A 12,589-nucleotide genomic window follows, 5' to 3' on the forward strand; every position below is an offset into this window, starting at 1 on the left:
GCCTCACCGTTGTGTTGGCCAGGTGGGTACTGTCTACCATTGTGGACACTTCTGTGAGATTAGGCACTGCACAGATGGGATCTCCAAGTGAGGAGAAGGGCCCCCATTGGTTAGCCTGGTGGGCCCCGAGAGTATAGATAGAGGGATCCAACTGGGTTCAGGAAGGCGTAAAACAGGAATAGCCCTCTGCTGTTTGGGCCAGTTTCCGTGTTCTATTTCCCAAGCAGGGAATGCCTGGCACCTGCCCTGGTCTGCAGCTCTGACGCCCTTCGACGTCCGCCGTCCCCAGCAGTGATCAGCCGTTTTCAACGCCAGTGCCTCGCATCGACTCCGGGTCTTTGCTGGAGGCCGGCCTCCCATTATTGCGGCGCTGATAACCACCAAGAGTGAGCAAGCAGCTCGCTGACGCCACATCGACACCAAAGACGACGACGGTCATCGACGCCGTTGCATCCCGAAGATCTACACCTCTTACCTGCGCATCACCTGTGCCTCAGAACCAGCGCAAAGACTCAACGCCGCCCTCCCGCTACATACTAGACTCGATGCCGCTCGACGCCGCCTTGCCTCCCCAATGTCTCAGTAGTGCCGCAACTCTTTGTTTTTCAACTCTGCAGCTGGTTTTTTTAGAACTCTTATTACAGATACAGGTACTATGGGCAAAACGTGACGCCTCTGTGGATTATTTTGATACAAGTTCTGGAACTCTTTTTAATGTCTTATTTTGGAACAGTGTATGTTGGATTTTTTGTCCTTTCGGTCTTGTGTAGTCTAGATAAAAATTATTTATTTTTCTAAACTTGTGTGGAGTCCATTTGTGGTGTTTTCACTCTGTTACTGAGAGTGTTGTTACACATTGCCTTTGATAGGCCTGTCAGGTTGTGTCAAACTACCAAGGGGGTGAGCAGGGGTTATCCAAAGAGTGTATCCCCTTACCCTGACTAGAATCAAGGATCCCCATGTGGACATTGGTACCTACCTCTGCCAACTAGAGAGCCCTAGATCTAACACTCACCATAAAAATGGTACCTCACTTGTGTGGGTAGAATTAGTGCCCGCGGAAGAGAAGGACCCAAAACATATTGTGGAGACATCAAAATGACCTATCACAAAAAGACCTGGTTTTGTAAAGAAGTCACTCGTGTTTTTGGTCCCGGTCTTGGCAGCCATTTAGACAAACCCACCTAACACAGACATTTCTGAAAACTACACAGTCAGGGGAGTACAGGGAGGTATGGCTTACATGGATCTCCCAAAGATTGTCTACCCTGAATCCCCTGCCAACTTCACATTTAGATGAAAAAATCAATTTTTTCTCACTTTTCTATGTGGGAAAGTTGTGAAATCATTGCGCTGACACAAATTTCTTACCACTCAGCGTTCCTCCAGGTCTCCTGATATAGGTGGTACCTCACTTGTGTGGGTGGGCCAAGTACCAGTGGAAGGGAAGGGCCCAAAACGTATTGTGGAGACATCAAAATGACCTATCACAAAACGACCTGGTTTTGCAAGGGAGGTCACCTGCATTTTTGGTCCCGGGCATGGCAGCCACCTTGGGAAACCTACCTAACCTAGACCTTTCCAAAAACTAGAGCGCTTGGGCAGTCCAGGAAGGTATGGCTTGTGTGGATCCCCCAAAGTTTTCCTACTCAGAATCCCCTTCAAACCTCAACTTTAGCTAAAAAAACTTATTTTTATTAAATTTATGTGAGGGATCACCCCTCCAGCACAAATATCCTACCACCCAGCATGCCCCTTGCTTTCCCGATCAAAATGATACCTCATTTATGTGGGTGCCCAATGCATGGTTAGCCTAAAAACGCATATATAAACAAAATAGCGCTTAGAACTCACGGTGCTATACCCTCAATGCCTATTTGTTTAGCCCTTTCTAGTCACAGGATCTTAGCCCACCCACACAAGTGAGGTATCATTTTACTTGGGAGACCGAGGGGAATGCTGGGTGGTAGGACATATGTCCCGGTGCAGTGATCCCACATAGAAAAGTGAGAAATGTTTTATTTTTTTAGCTAAATCTGAGGTTTGGAAGGGATTCTGGGTAGGAATACGTTGGGGGAACCACGCAAGCTATACCTCCCTGGACTTCCCTGCGCTGTATAGTTTTCAGAGATGTCTGGGTTAGGTAGGTTTCCCTACATGGCCACCGAGCCCAGGACCAACAACGCAGGTGACCCCCTTGCAAAACCAGGTTGGTTTGTGATAGGTAATTTTGATGTCTCCACAATATGTTTTGGGACCTTCCCTGCCACGGGTACTTGGCCCACCATTACAAGTGAGGTACCATTTCTATCAGGAGACCTGGGGAAACGCTGGGTGGTAGGAAATGTGTGTCAGCCCAGTGATCCCACAACTTTTCCACACAGAAAAGTGAGAAACCTTTTTTTTAGCTATATTTGAGGTTTTTGGGGATTCTGGGTAGGAAACTGTTGGGGGATCTAAGCAAGCCATACCTCCCTAGGCTCCCCCAACTGTCTAGTTTTTAGAAAGGTCTGGGTTAGGTAGGTTTCACTTGATGGCTGCCGAGCCCAGGATCAAAAATGGAGGTGACCCCCTAGCAAAACTAGGTTGTTTTGTGATAGGTAACTTTGATGTCTCCACAATACGTTTTGGACCCTTCCTTGCCCCGGGTACTTGGCCCATACACACAAGTGAGGTACCATTTTTATTGGGAGACTTGGGGAAAAGCTGGGTGGTAGGAACTTTGTTGTTTCTTTCTGAATCGTGAAAATAATGGCAGAGTAATGCTAGGAAAATGTGACAGTCACATTTTGAGGTTTGCAGGACATTGTGGATAAGATAACTTCCCTGGGTGTTTAGTTTAGCAAAATATCTAGAGTTGGTTGTTGTTTCCTGGATGGAATGTACAACTTGGCAGAGAAAGACAGAAAATACAATTATTACTGCACAACCATCCATTCCTAAAAGGACACACACATACTGGTTGATTTGGCACAAGGGTGAGTGATGGTTCAATATTTTAAATTTTATTAACAAGAGATTGCTGCAATGTACTGTTAATAATTGAAAAACAAGAAACTGAACGATTGACTCACAGCTTTTAAGATGTAAAGCCACAGCAAGGCACGGATCTCTTTACAGGCCATTCATACACATTTCATACATGTAAGACATAAAAAACAATTCACACCGCCAGCCGCGGGGCCATTGCATTACAACACTCACATCAGTAGATAGCGCCATTCAAGGGTCCATCACTTATACATGCCCACATGCCTGACAAAGCAACAACACTGGCTGATGGATTGTGTGGGTTGGCATTTGGTTACCAGTGTGCGTAGTGACCAGCAGCAAGTCACTACTCACACACCACCAGAAGCACCAGTCCATGCAAACCGCCAGCCAAGCGCCAGTTCACACACACTGCCAGCCAAGAGCCAGTCCACGTACACTGCCAGCCAAGCTCCGGTCTACACACACTGCCAGACAAGCGCCAATCCACATACACCACCAGCCAAGCACCAGTACACGCAAATCACCAGCCAAGCATCAGTCCATTCACACCGCCAGCCAAGCGCCTGTCCACGCACACTGCCAGCCAAGCCCCAGTCTACACACACTGCCAGACAAGCGCCAATCCACATACACCACCAGCCAAGCACCAGTACACGCAAATCACCAGCCAAGCGGCAGTCTATGCACACTGCCAGCCAAGCTCCAGTCTACACATACATTTAGGGATTTTTTAATACGAAAAAACACACAAAAGTTGTAAGTAGATACAAATCTGCTAACACAAAAGCTGAAGCTAAATACATCACACTAATGCCAACCTTGAAACTGAACAAACAATACAAAACAATACAGACCAGGTAGTTCATTTCACCACTCATGGATGCTCCTAAAAATAATTTTGTGTGTGGTACACTCTAATACAAGCAGGCACACACAGTGTAGGGTTAGAAGGACACTCAGGGCCGTACACACAAATCTCCTTCTGAGTACCTTTACACCAACAGAATCTACATCTCCTACTGAGAAAGCCTTTTGTGGGCATGGGAGGAATGTGATTAGGAAACTGGCAATCTTTCCATCTAGCCACATCCTCCATCACTCCAACTCTAAGAGCACTTCCCTGTTCCACTACAAAATGCTGCACAGACTGCTAAAGCTTAACAAAAGTCATTGTTGACTTTGCCAAATGGAAAAGATGGATAGCCTACTTCTTATACCGAATGTAAGCCTTACGAAGAGCAGTGTAAGGTTCAAACCTCTGATCTACTCTATCAACACCACCCATGTGCATCTTATAGTCTAAAATGCACACATGTTTGTGCACTTCAGCAAACTGACCCCAAACATTCATAGGTGAAATGCTTTCATCATGGATGGTACTAAGCATGTAGACATCTCTCCTGTCTGCAAACTTCATAGCTAGAAGTTTGTCATTACGCAATGCACTGCACTTTCCCCGGTCAAGTTTTCGACAAACAAGTTCTTTTGGGAAACCTTCACGGTTAGAGTGGATTGTAACGCCAGGAACAGTGTCCACTTTGGCTACTTCCATAAACAACCGCACACCAGTGTAGAAGTTATCTACATATAAATGGTGACCTTTGTTAAAAAGTCCTCTATCAAGTTCCGACACAATTTAACTCACTCACTCCAAAAGTGGACGGACAACCAGGGGAATCAATCCTGGAATCCCTACCGGTGTACACCCTAAAATTAGAGTCATATCCAGTCCTACTGTCACACAGCATATACAACTTAATTCCATAGCGTGCCCTCTTGCTAGGAATGTACTGTCTAAAAACCAAGCAGCCCTTAACCAAGACTAAAGACTCATCAACAGCTATTTCTTTTCCTCGAGCATAGATCTCAGAAAATCTACAAAGTGGTCAATGAGAGGCTGAATCTTAAAAGATGATCACAATCACAGCGATCTTGTGGCAACGCTTAACCATTATCGACAAAATGCAGTATTCGAAGCAGAAGCAAATACCGATCATGACTCATGATATCCGGAAATATAGCTGTTGCCATCAAGGGACTAGTAGACCAATATGAAAAACATCAATGGCTTCCTTATAAAGCCAATCGAAAAAGTGAAACCCAAGAACTTCTTCAACTCTTTCAGATTTTTGCAAGCCCACTAGGTAACTCTAGAGTGGGGCCTAAGTCTGGCACTGTTGTCCCTCAAATACTGTTCAGTATACAAATTAGTCTGCTCAACAATCTACGCCAAAAATACATTGTACTTAAACAACTGAACAAAATGTATAGGCAAAAGATTTTCACTAACCACTCTACACCCTGAAACACCAGTAAAGTCTTGCAATGCCAGGTTAACCATGCCTGAGGCAAACCAGAGAACAGCTCTTCCAAAGGGAAGCCTTGCAGACCGAGGCTGCAGCCCAGATGCCTCTTGCTCCACTATCGGCACATCAATGTCCTCCTTTAAAACAGGCACTTCATCTGCACTAAGAGTGGCTTTATCCTCCGATGATTCCTCCTAGACAGAAAACTCACTGCCAGAATCTTCCACTCCTCCTCTGCATCAGATGCAGAGTCAGTCTCTGAACCATGGTCAGAGGAAGACTCAAAAAGCATACCAACAACCTGCTGAGCAGTAATCCTGCGGCTAGCCATAATCCTTACTAAGAAAGGGGACTTCATCAACAAGTCAGCATTCAACAACCACCCAACCAGCACTGTGCAAAATAAGTAATAAACAAAGTGTGGCTTTATCACAAAGATCTATATACGCAAAAACTATACGATTCACTTGCCAGAGACAGCTACACTCACCAGAACCTACTCTGGCGAGACACAGCAAAACCCAAAGATATACCAATAGAAAGAAAAAACAAAACCAATTACTCACTAGAAAACAAAATGCAGATTGAGCACAAATGCAAAACGTTTTTCACACTTAATAAAACAGAAGCTAAACATACCGCTACTATTACACCATTTACAGAAACAGATTAATGAAGGGAAATGAAACTCATTTAGAGTGAAGAGTACAAAAACCATCTTCTTACCAAACACATGCAACTACACAAACTGCAGAACCACTAGTGACGAAACCGCAACTTGGAACATCAGTCAAAAGAGCAAAAGCCTTGAACTGGTATTAAAAGAAGAAGCAAAACATTACAATCACATTTCACAAGAAATAAAACAATTAACAGTATAACACTCTATTTCACTACTTAACCCCTTGGTCGCGGCGGTAATACCGCCGCAGAGCTAGGGGGGTGGGCCGCTTGTGACGGAACCATTCTGTCATGAGCCTCGGACGCGCTGTGCTTGTGACGGAGTGGTTCTGTCATGGCCCCGCCCGCTCAATAGAACGCTCAGCGCAGGCGCGAAATCGCTGCCACGCAGGCGTGGCGGCGGGGCCGTGACAGAACCACTCTGTCATTAGCACAGCCCGTCCGTGGCTGGTGACGGAGTGGTTCCGTCACCAGCACCAAAGGGTTAAATGGCCAATCTGCCACCAAGGGGGACAGAAAAAAAGGCCAAAAGTAAATAATAACTGATGCCCGATCCCATTGGGGCAACTGTTACCCAAGGGGCCACCACCAAACTTAAATATATACATGTCCCTAGTGCTATTGTGTTGTCTGACCCCCACACCCAAGCAGATGGGGCTCAAAATAGGGCCAATCTGCCCCCAGAGGGAGCAGAAAACGGCCAAAAGCAACTTTATAAAATTATTAGCGCCGATAGGGGTGTCCATTACCCAAGGAGCCACGCTGAAACATAAATATATACATATCCTTGTGCTAGTGGGTCTTCTCCCCTCGGGGGTAGATGGGCATTGAAAGAGGGCTGATCCACCCCTGAGGGGTCAGAAACTGGCCACGAGTATGAAAATAAATTAGGGGTGATCCTTGCCTAAAGGATCACCCCCATGAGCTATAAAAACAAAGCCCTGGCTCTAGTGGAGTTTTTTGCCCCCCTCACCTCCCCTGGGGACAGAAAGGCCAAAAAAGGCCCGATCTTTCCGGGTGGGGGGGTTGGCAGGAAACACATACACATAAAATATGCCCCTAGGAAGCGCCCTTGCCCAAGGGGTCACTTCCATTGACAAAAAAAGTACAAATCCCTAAATACAGTGATTTTCCACCCCTCCCTGGGGCAGATTGGCCTAAGAAACAGCCCATTTTGCCCCCAGGTGGAGCAGAAAACAGCCAAAAGTACTTAAAAATAGGGCACGATCATTGCCTAAGCGATTGCCCCCATGCCCAATAACAACAAATCCCTAGTTCTGCCCTCATGCCCCCTGCAGACAGAAAGGCCAAAAACCCGAGCTGATCTGTCCTAGGGGGGGGGCAAAAATCCAAACATAATAATTCCCCCATTGAAAGTGACCCTTGCCCAAGGGGTCACTTTCATTACTAAAAAATAATTCCTGGTGCCTAGTGGGGGGCATTCCTGCTGCACAATCGCAACGCCATGCACAATTTTGAAACAGGAATACCCTGCAAAGAGACATCAGATGAGAGCAAAAACTCTTTCCTGCCCCCTGATGCCTCTGTGCATGGAGGAAACATCCCCGGCAGGAAAATTCTACCTTACTGTACATATGCCTGGAAGCAAATGGCTTCCAGCGCATCCGGAGCTTCGCGATGACATCGGTGCATGCTGTGTGTGCTGACATCATGGGATTGGCGATGGGGGGTCGGGGTGGCAGCAGAAACACTCCCACTGCCATCCCTGTTTGTGGGAGCTAGATAGGCTGCCCATGGGGGGAGCGCCAGCGCTTCCCCCATGCGTGGGTGCTATGACAGATCAGTTCGGTCATGAGCACACGTCCACCGTGGCTCAGGACAGAACCGTTCTGTCATGAGCACGGAAGGGGTTGAAGGCAGACATAAAGAGCGCCGATTAGCACCACTAGGCAGTCCTAGTACGGTTTCATTGTTTGTTGAAAGCTTGATTAATGCTGCTGTTTGTAATTGGATTACACTGTAGCCCGGTGCCACTTCTCCACGCTGTTCTTTATCACGTCACTGTACCCTGGTTCTCACCCACCCCTGCTGCACTCCTCTACACTGAAGATTAGTTAGAGCAAAATAACCTGAAATCTGGGGTGCTTAACAACATAGCTAAGAAATGGGAAGTCGTCTGGGAGGAAGGGCGAGGGCTCTCCCTCCCACTAGAGGATGTACTCTCCGATGGACAGCGTGAATAACTTTCAAGAACCACTTTACTTAATTCTTCGTACAAAGCATCGGAGTCCTGCCAGCATCAGGCCCTTTAAAGAGATCAGTAGCATTTCACAAGTCAGGTGTAGCAATCGTATGAATGCAGCGGCATGAATATACAAAGCAGTGAGAAATGCAAGTTCAGGTTTTCACATGCTACACACTGGGAACACACCCGTTATCTATACAATCACGAGCTCCACGGACACACAAAATCCAAAACACTCACAATGCACTTATATCTAGGTGCACTGGACAACAGTTTTTATAGCTAATTATGAGAGCACAGGCTGAACGGAGGGACAGGAAACATTTGAAAGTAGAGTCTTCTTTAATCGAAAGCACACAAAAAAAACTCTCTTTGACGAGAGAGCATGCCTGCACTCACCGAGCACAAACAAGTGGACAATCGATCTGGTACCGTCTTAACAACAAACGGTTCGCTGCAGCTGAAAGACAGCATCCTCCCATCCCGCGCTGCCTCACACACACTGTGCCATAGGGCCCACTAACTGCTGCTTCTCTCTCAGCCAATCCAGACGCTAATCCTGCTGTTACAGCAGCGCCTGGATTGGATAGGACAGACACTTTCAAGGCGAGGATTCAGCCTGGGCTGCAGTATGAGCAGGGGAACAGACTCTGAGCGGTCTCTATTGCTCAAGTTGGGTTGGCCAGAGAGAGGCAGCCATCCAACCTGGCATGCACACTTGGGCCCCTCTGACTGATGGTGTTGTGCCTGTCAATAATATTGTGAAGGCCCACCCCGTCAGGCCCGCACTGCCTTCTCAAGTTACCCGCCTCTTCGTGCTTCAATACTCCAATGGCCTGCAGCACAATGAAATGTCAGTCTTTACTTACATTTAATTAGGGCGCCACAGGGGTCAAGATGTCAGTGGGGCAACTCTCCCACATCCTAACGGAAACACCGCCCCACACCCTAATGTGGAACCTGTGGCTAATGAAGGATGAAGTAGAAGGCATGATATGTTGAGGCTCCTTTTGCGGAATAGGTTAGCTTCATGATATCATACTGTCCCTCTCCGAGTGATCCTCCCCATCAACCCTCTTACCCACCAGCTCTACTGAAGTGGTACTTACAATTATGCATTCACATAGCTCTTGCATCATTCATCATCTTTATGCAAAAATGGATCCAACTTAATTGGTTATATAGCGTGAACTTGACCCAAAGGTATCAGAGCGCTTTAAATGAACACCAGTTGTATTATAGATGAACACATTCATTTTGTTAGACACAGGAGATTAAGTGATTTGCCCAGACTCACAGGATGTTGATCGTTCCTGCCAAGAAGCAAACTAGGTTCCCCTGCTTCGAGGTCGCTTACTCTAGCCATTAGGCCACATCCTAACCCAGCATTCTATTGCAAGGCTTTCTATATATATTAAAATAAGAGGAGTAAACCTTTTCTGCAGCAGGTATTTCAGAGCTAAGGTACTTAATATGAAGAGTGCTTTTCTCCTCTGATGCAGCATTCAGTGGTTCCTTTAGGTAACGAAATGCACTAGGAATATTTCAAATGAAGCAGGAACATCACATGTATGGGGTAAACAGGGCTGTATATTTGATGCAACCGTATCAGGAGGGAATCCGCTTGCAACAACCACTTGTCACTAGCCTCCATACAATTCCAGAACCCCCCCCACATTCCACACACTAAGAATGCCAACAATGCTACACATATACTTTCCCCAACACAACCTAAAGAAACAATATTGTTGACTATAACAGTAACCATGGCAAAGATGGTTAAATTAACGTCCTGAATAACTTTTTTTTTAAATGCACCATGATATCATTGTACAATTTAGAACAGCGTAATCCATTGCATCAAAGTACAATGAGAACAAATTCATGAGAATATGTGAGTTATTGCATTATAAAATCATTGTACATTTTGGGACAACGTAGTTCATTATGATCCCAGAATACCTTCTTTTCCAGCACATCACCCGACTTCACCTCCACTCTTCCACCCAAACTTATTTAAATGTTTTCTCCATTCATCATGCCCTGTGGGATCTTCACCACCTTCTTACAATCACACACATCACCGTCACTGATTTTGAATGTATATTGGTTACCCATCTGACCTGAAGAGGAGGAGAAAACTTGGGCTCTCCCTTCATCACTCTTCTCCCTCTCTGGACACACACTCAATCACCAACCACATAATCCCCAACCTCACTTATCTGCTCTTTTTGTTCAGCTCCCTTTGACAATAATGGATGAGACTTGTGTCCTCTCATTAGCTGAAAGGGAGACTTTCCAGTGACAGAATGGGGTGTGGTGCAATAAGCTCATATCAACCTGCTCACTGCATTCTTCCACTCGCCACCACTGCTCAATGCCAATTGCAGACCTTCCTTAAATATTCTGTTTCACCTCTAAACCATACCGTTACTTTGAGTGTAATAAACTGATATCCACATGTGCTCGACTCCACTCATCCACAAAAATCCTTTCCTGTCTTCCGAGCCAAAATGCACACCGTTGTCACACACAATTATATCCGGTACCCCTTCTCTGTCTAACAATTCTCTTAGAAACTCAACTATGCCCTTGGTATCCACATGATCAGTGTACCTCGTAATCAACTACCACCATGGTGTGCCTAGGCGTCCCACCCAATATGTGCATCAGTGTCGACCATCTTCCATGGTTCACATGACTTACCCAAAATTACCAGTGGATTCTTTACAATCCTTTTAGACTTGGTACTCCATGCACATGGGAGACATTTGCATATGCTGCCCTCCACCTTTTATTCCATTCCAGGCCACCAATATTCCGATCTTATCCATCTCTTGGTGGCACTCATCCTGATATGGCCCTCATGTGTGAGGTCAACAATTCTCTTCCTCAACTCTGATGATATCACCAACAACTCCCCTCTGAACAAAATTCCATTCAAAACCGGCAGCTCCACACTCACCTGGTGAAATATTTCTGCTGTATCCGATATCTTCCCCTTTACAGACTACCCGTTAGTCCTGTATCCCATGATTTCATGCCTTACCTCATCGTCTCACACAGCACACACCCATTCCTCATTTGAAATCCTCCCTTCTGTGTTCACGTTCACCCAAAGCACCATTACCTCATTCAGGATTTCTTCCTTGTACTTTTCCTTTTTGGATGGCAACCTGGACAAACAATCCACTAACACATTTTTCATTCCCGGTACATACTCCATCTTGTAATTTTTGTCCAACATTCTCAAGACCCATCAGCCTATCCTGGCAGAAATCCTATTGGAACCCTTACTGGGAAAAACATCCGCTACAGGACAGGTCATCTTGGACATAGGTTACATGAGGAATGCCCTTAGGCAAACAGTGCATCGCAAGTTGAAACACAGCAGAGGCAAAGTCTAAATAAAACAGCATCTGATTGAATCTATAAGCACCCTCAAGCATAACAAAAGAAGTCGAAGGTCTTGAATCATGATGTAGCACAATCTGGTGGTATGTAAAAGACAAACCCAGTGTGCGAAAAAACCTTTGGCCCCTTTATAGTAGTCAGCATTTCCCCTATGTTGGGCAAAGGATGCCTGTCCAGCCAGATTGCAACACTCAGATCAAGCAAGTCTACAAACATATGCAACTTGCCATTCCCTTTCCTCACTAGAACCACAGGGTCCAACCATTCCAATGCCTTTATGTCATCAATGATCCCCTCATAACAAACCTCTTTAGTTGCTGCCATAACGGTTATCTCATAACCAGTGGAAAACTCTGGGGCTTATGTGTCTTTGTCACATCCCCTTGCTTCAAAATAATTTTGAGCATGAACCCCTTCAGTATGCCTAACTTTCCCACAAACACTGGTGCAAAATCCTCTTCAATAGACGAAGATACTTGTTTAATTTTAACATCCCTGACTGTGCCTCTAAAACTAGGCCTGGGCGGAACTTGCAGAGTATCACTCCATGGAGTTCCAAGTTACCCACAATCTTTCTGAGGAGTTCTGCAAGCGGCGGAGTTGTGGTACATCGCAATGCTTGCACTGAATTTTGGTATTGGGAGCTTGTACCTCTCTGCAAAATCAGTGCGAACGGCACCAAGTGGCGCGCCAGAGGGTACTGTTTCTTTCTGTCGCTAGAGTAGATTTTCTACACGAGCGGCAGCTTTCAAACCGCGAATGGCAGCTTCCTCAATGCAAGCAGTAGCAACCTGCTGTGACTGCCCACATTTACGAATATTGGAGGGATGTGGTCTACCATTTGATTTTCTCGCTTGCCAACGTACTGTTGGCGAGCTGCATGTGAGAAAAACTCCAAGTGGTAGTTGGCAGAGTTTTTCTGAAACCCGTGCTCCCAGTGGAGCAGATAGTGGGCAAAACTTCTCCAAACTCTGCCAGAGGAGCAGAG

Source organism: Lissotriton helveticus, chromosome 3_1, assembly GCF_964261635.1.
Source record: "Lissotriton helveticus chromosome 3_1, aLisHel1.1, whole genome shotgun sequence".
Classification (NCBI taxonomy): domain Eukaryota; kingdom Metazoa; phylum Chordata; class Amphibia; order Caudata; family Salamandridae; genus Lissotriton; species Lissotriton helveticus.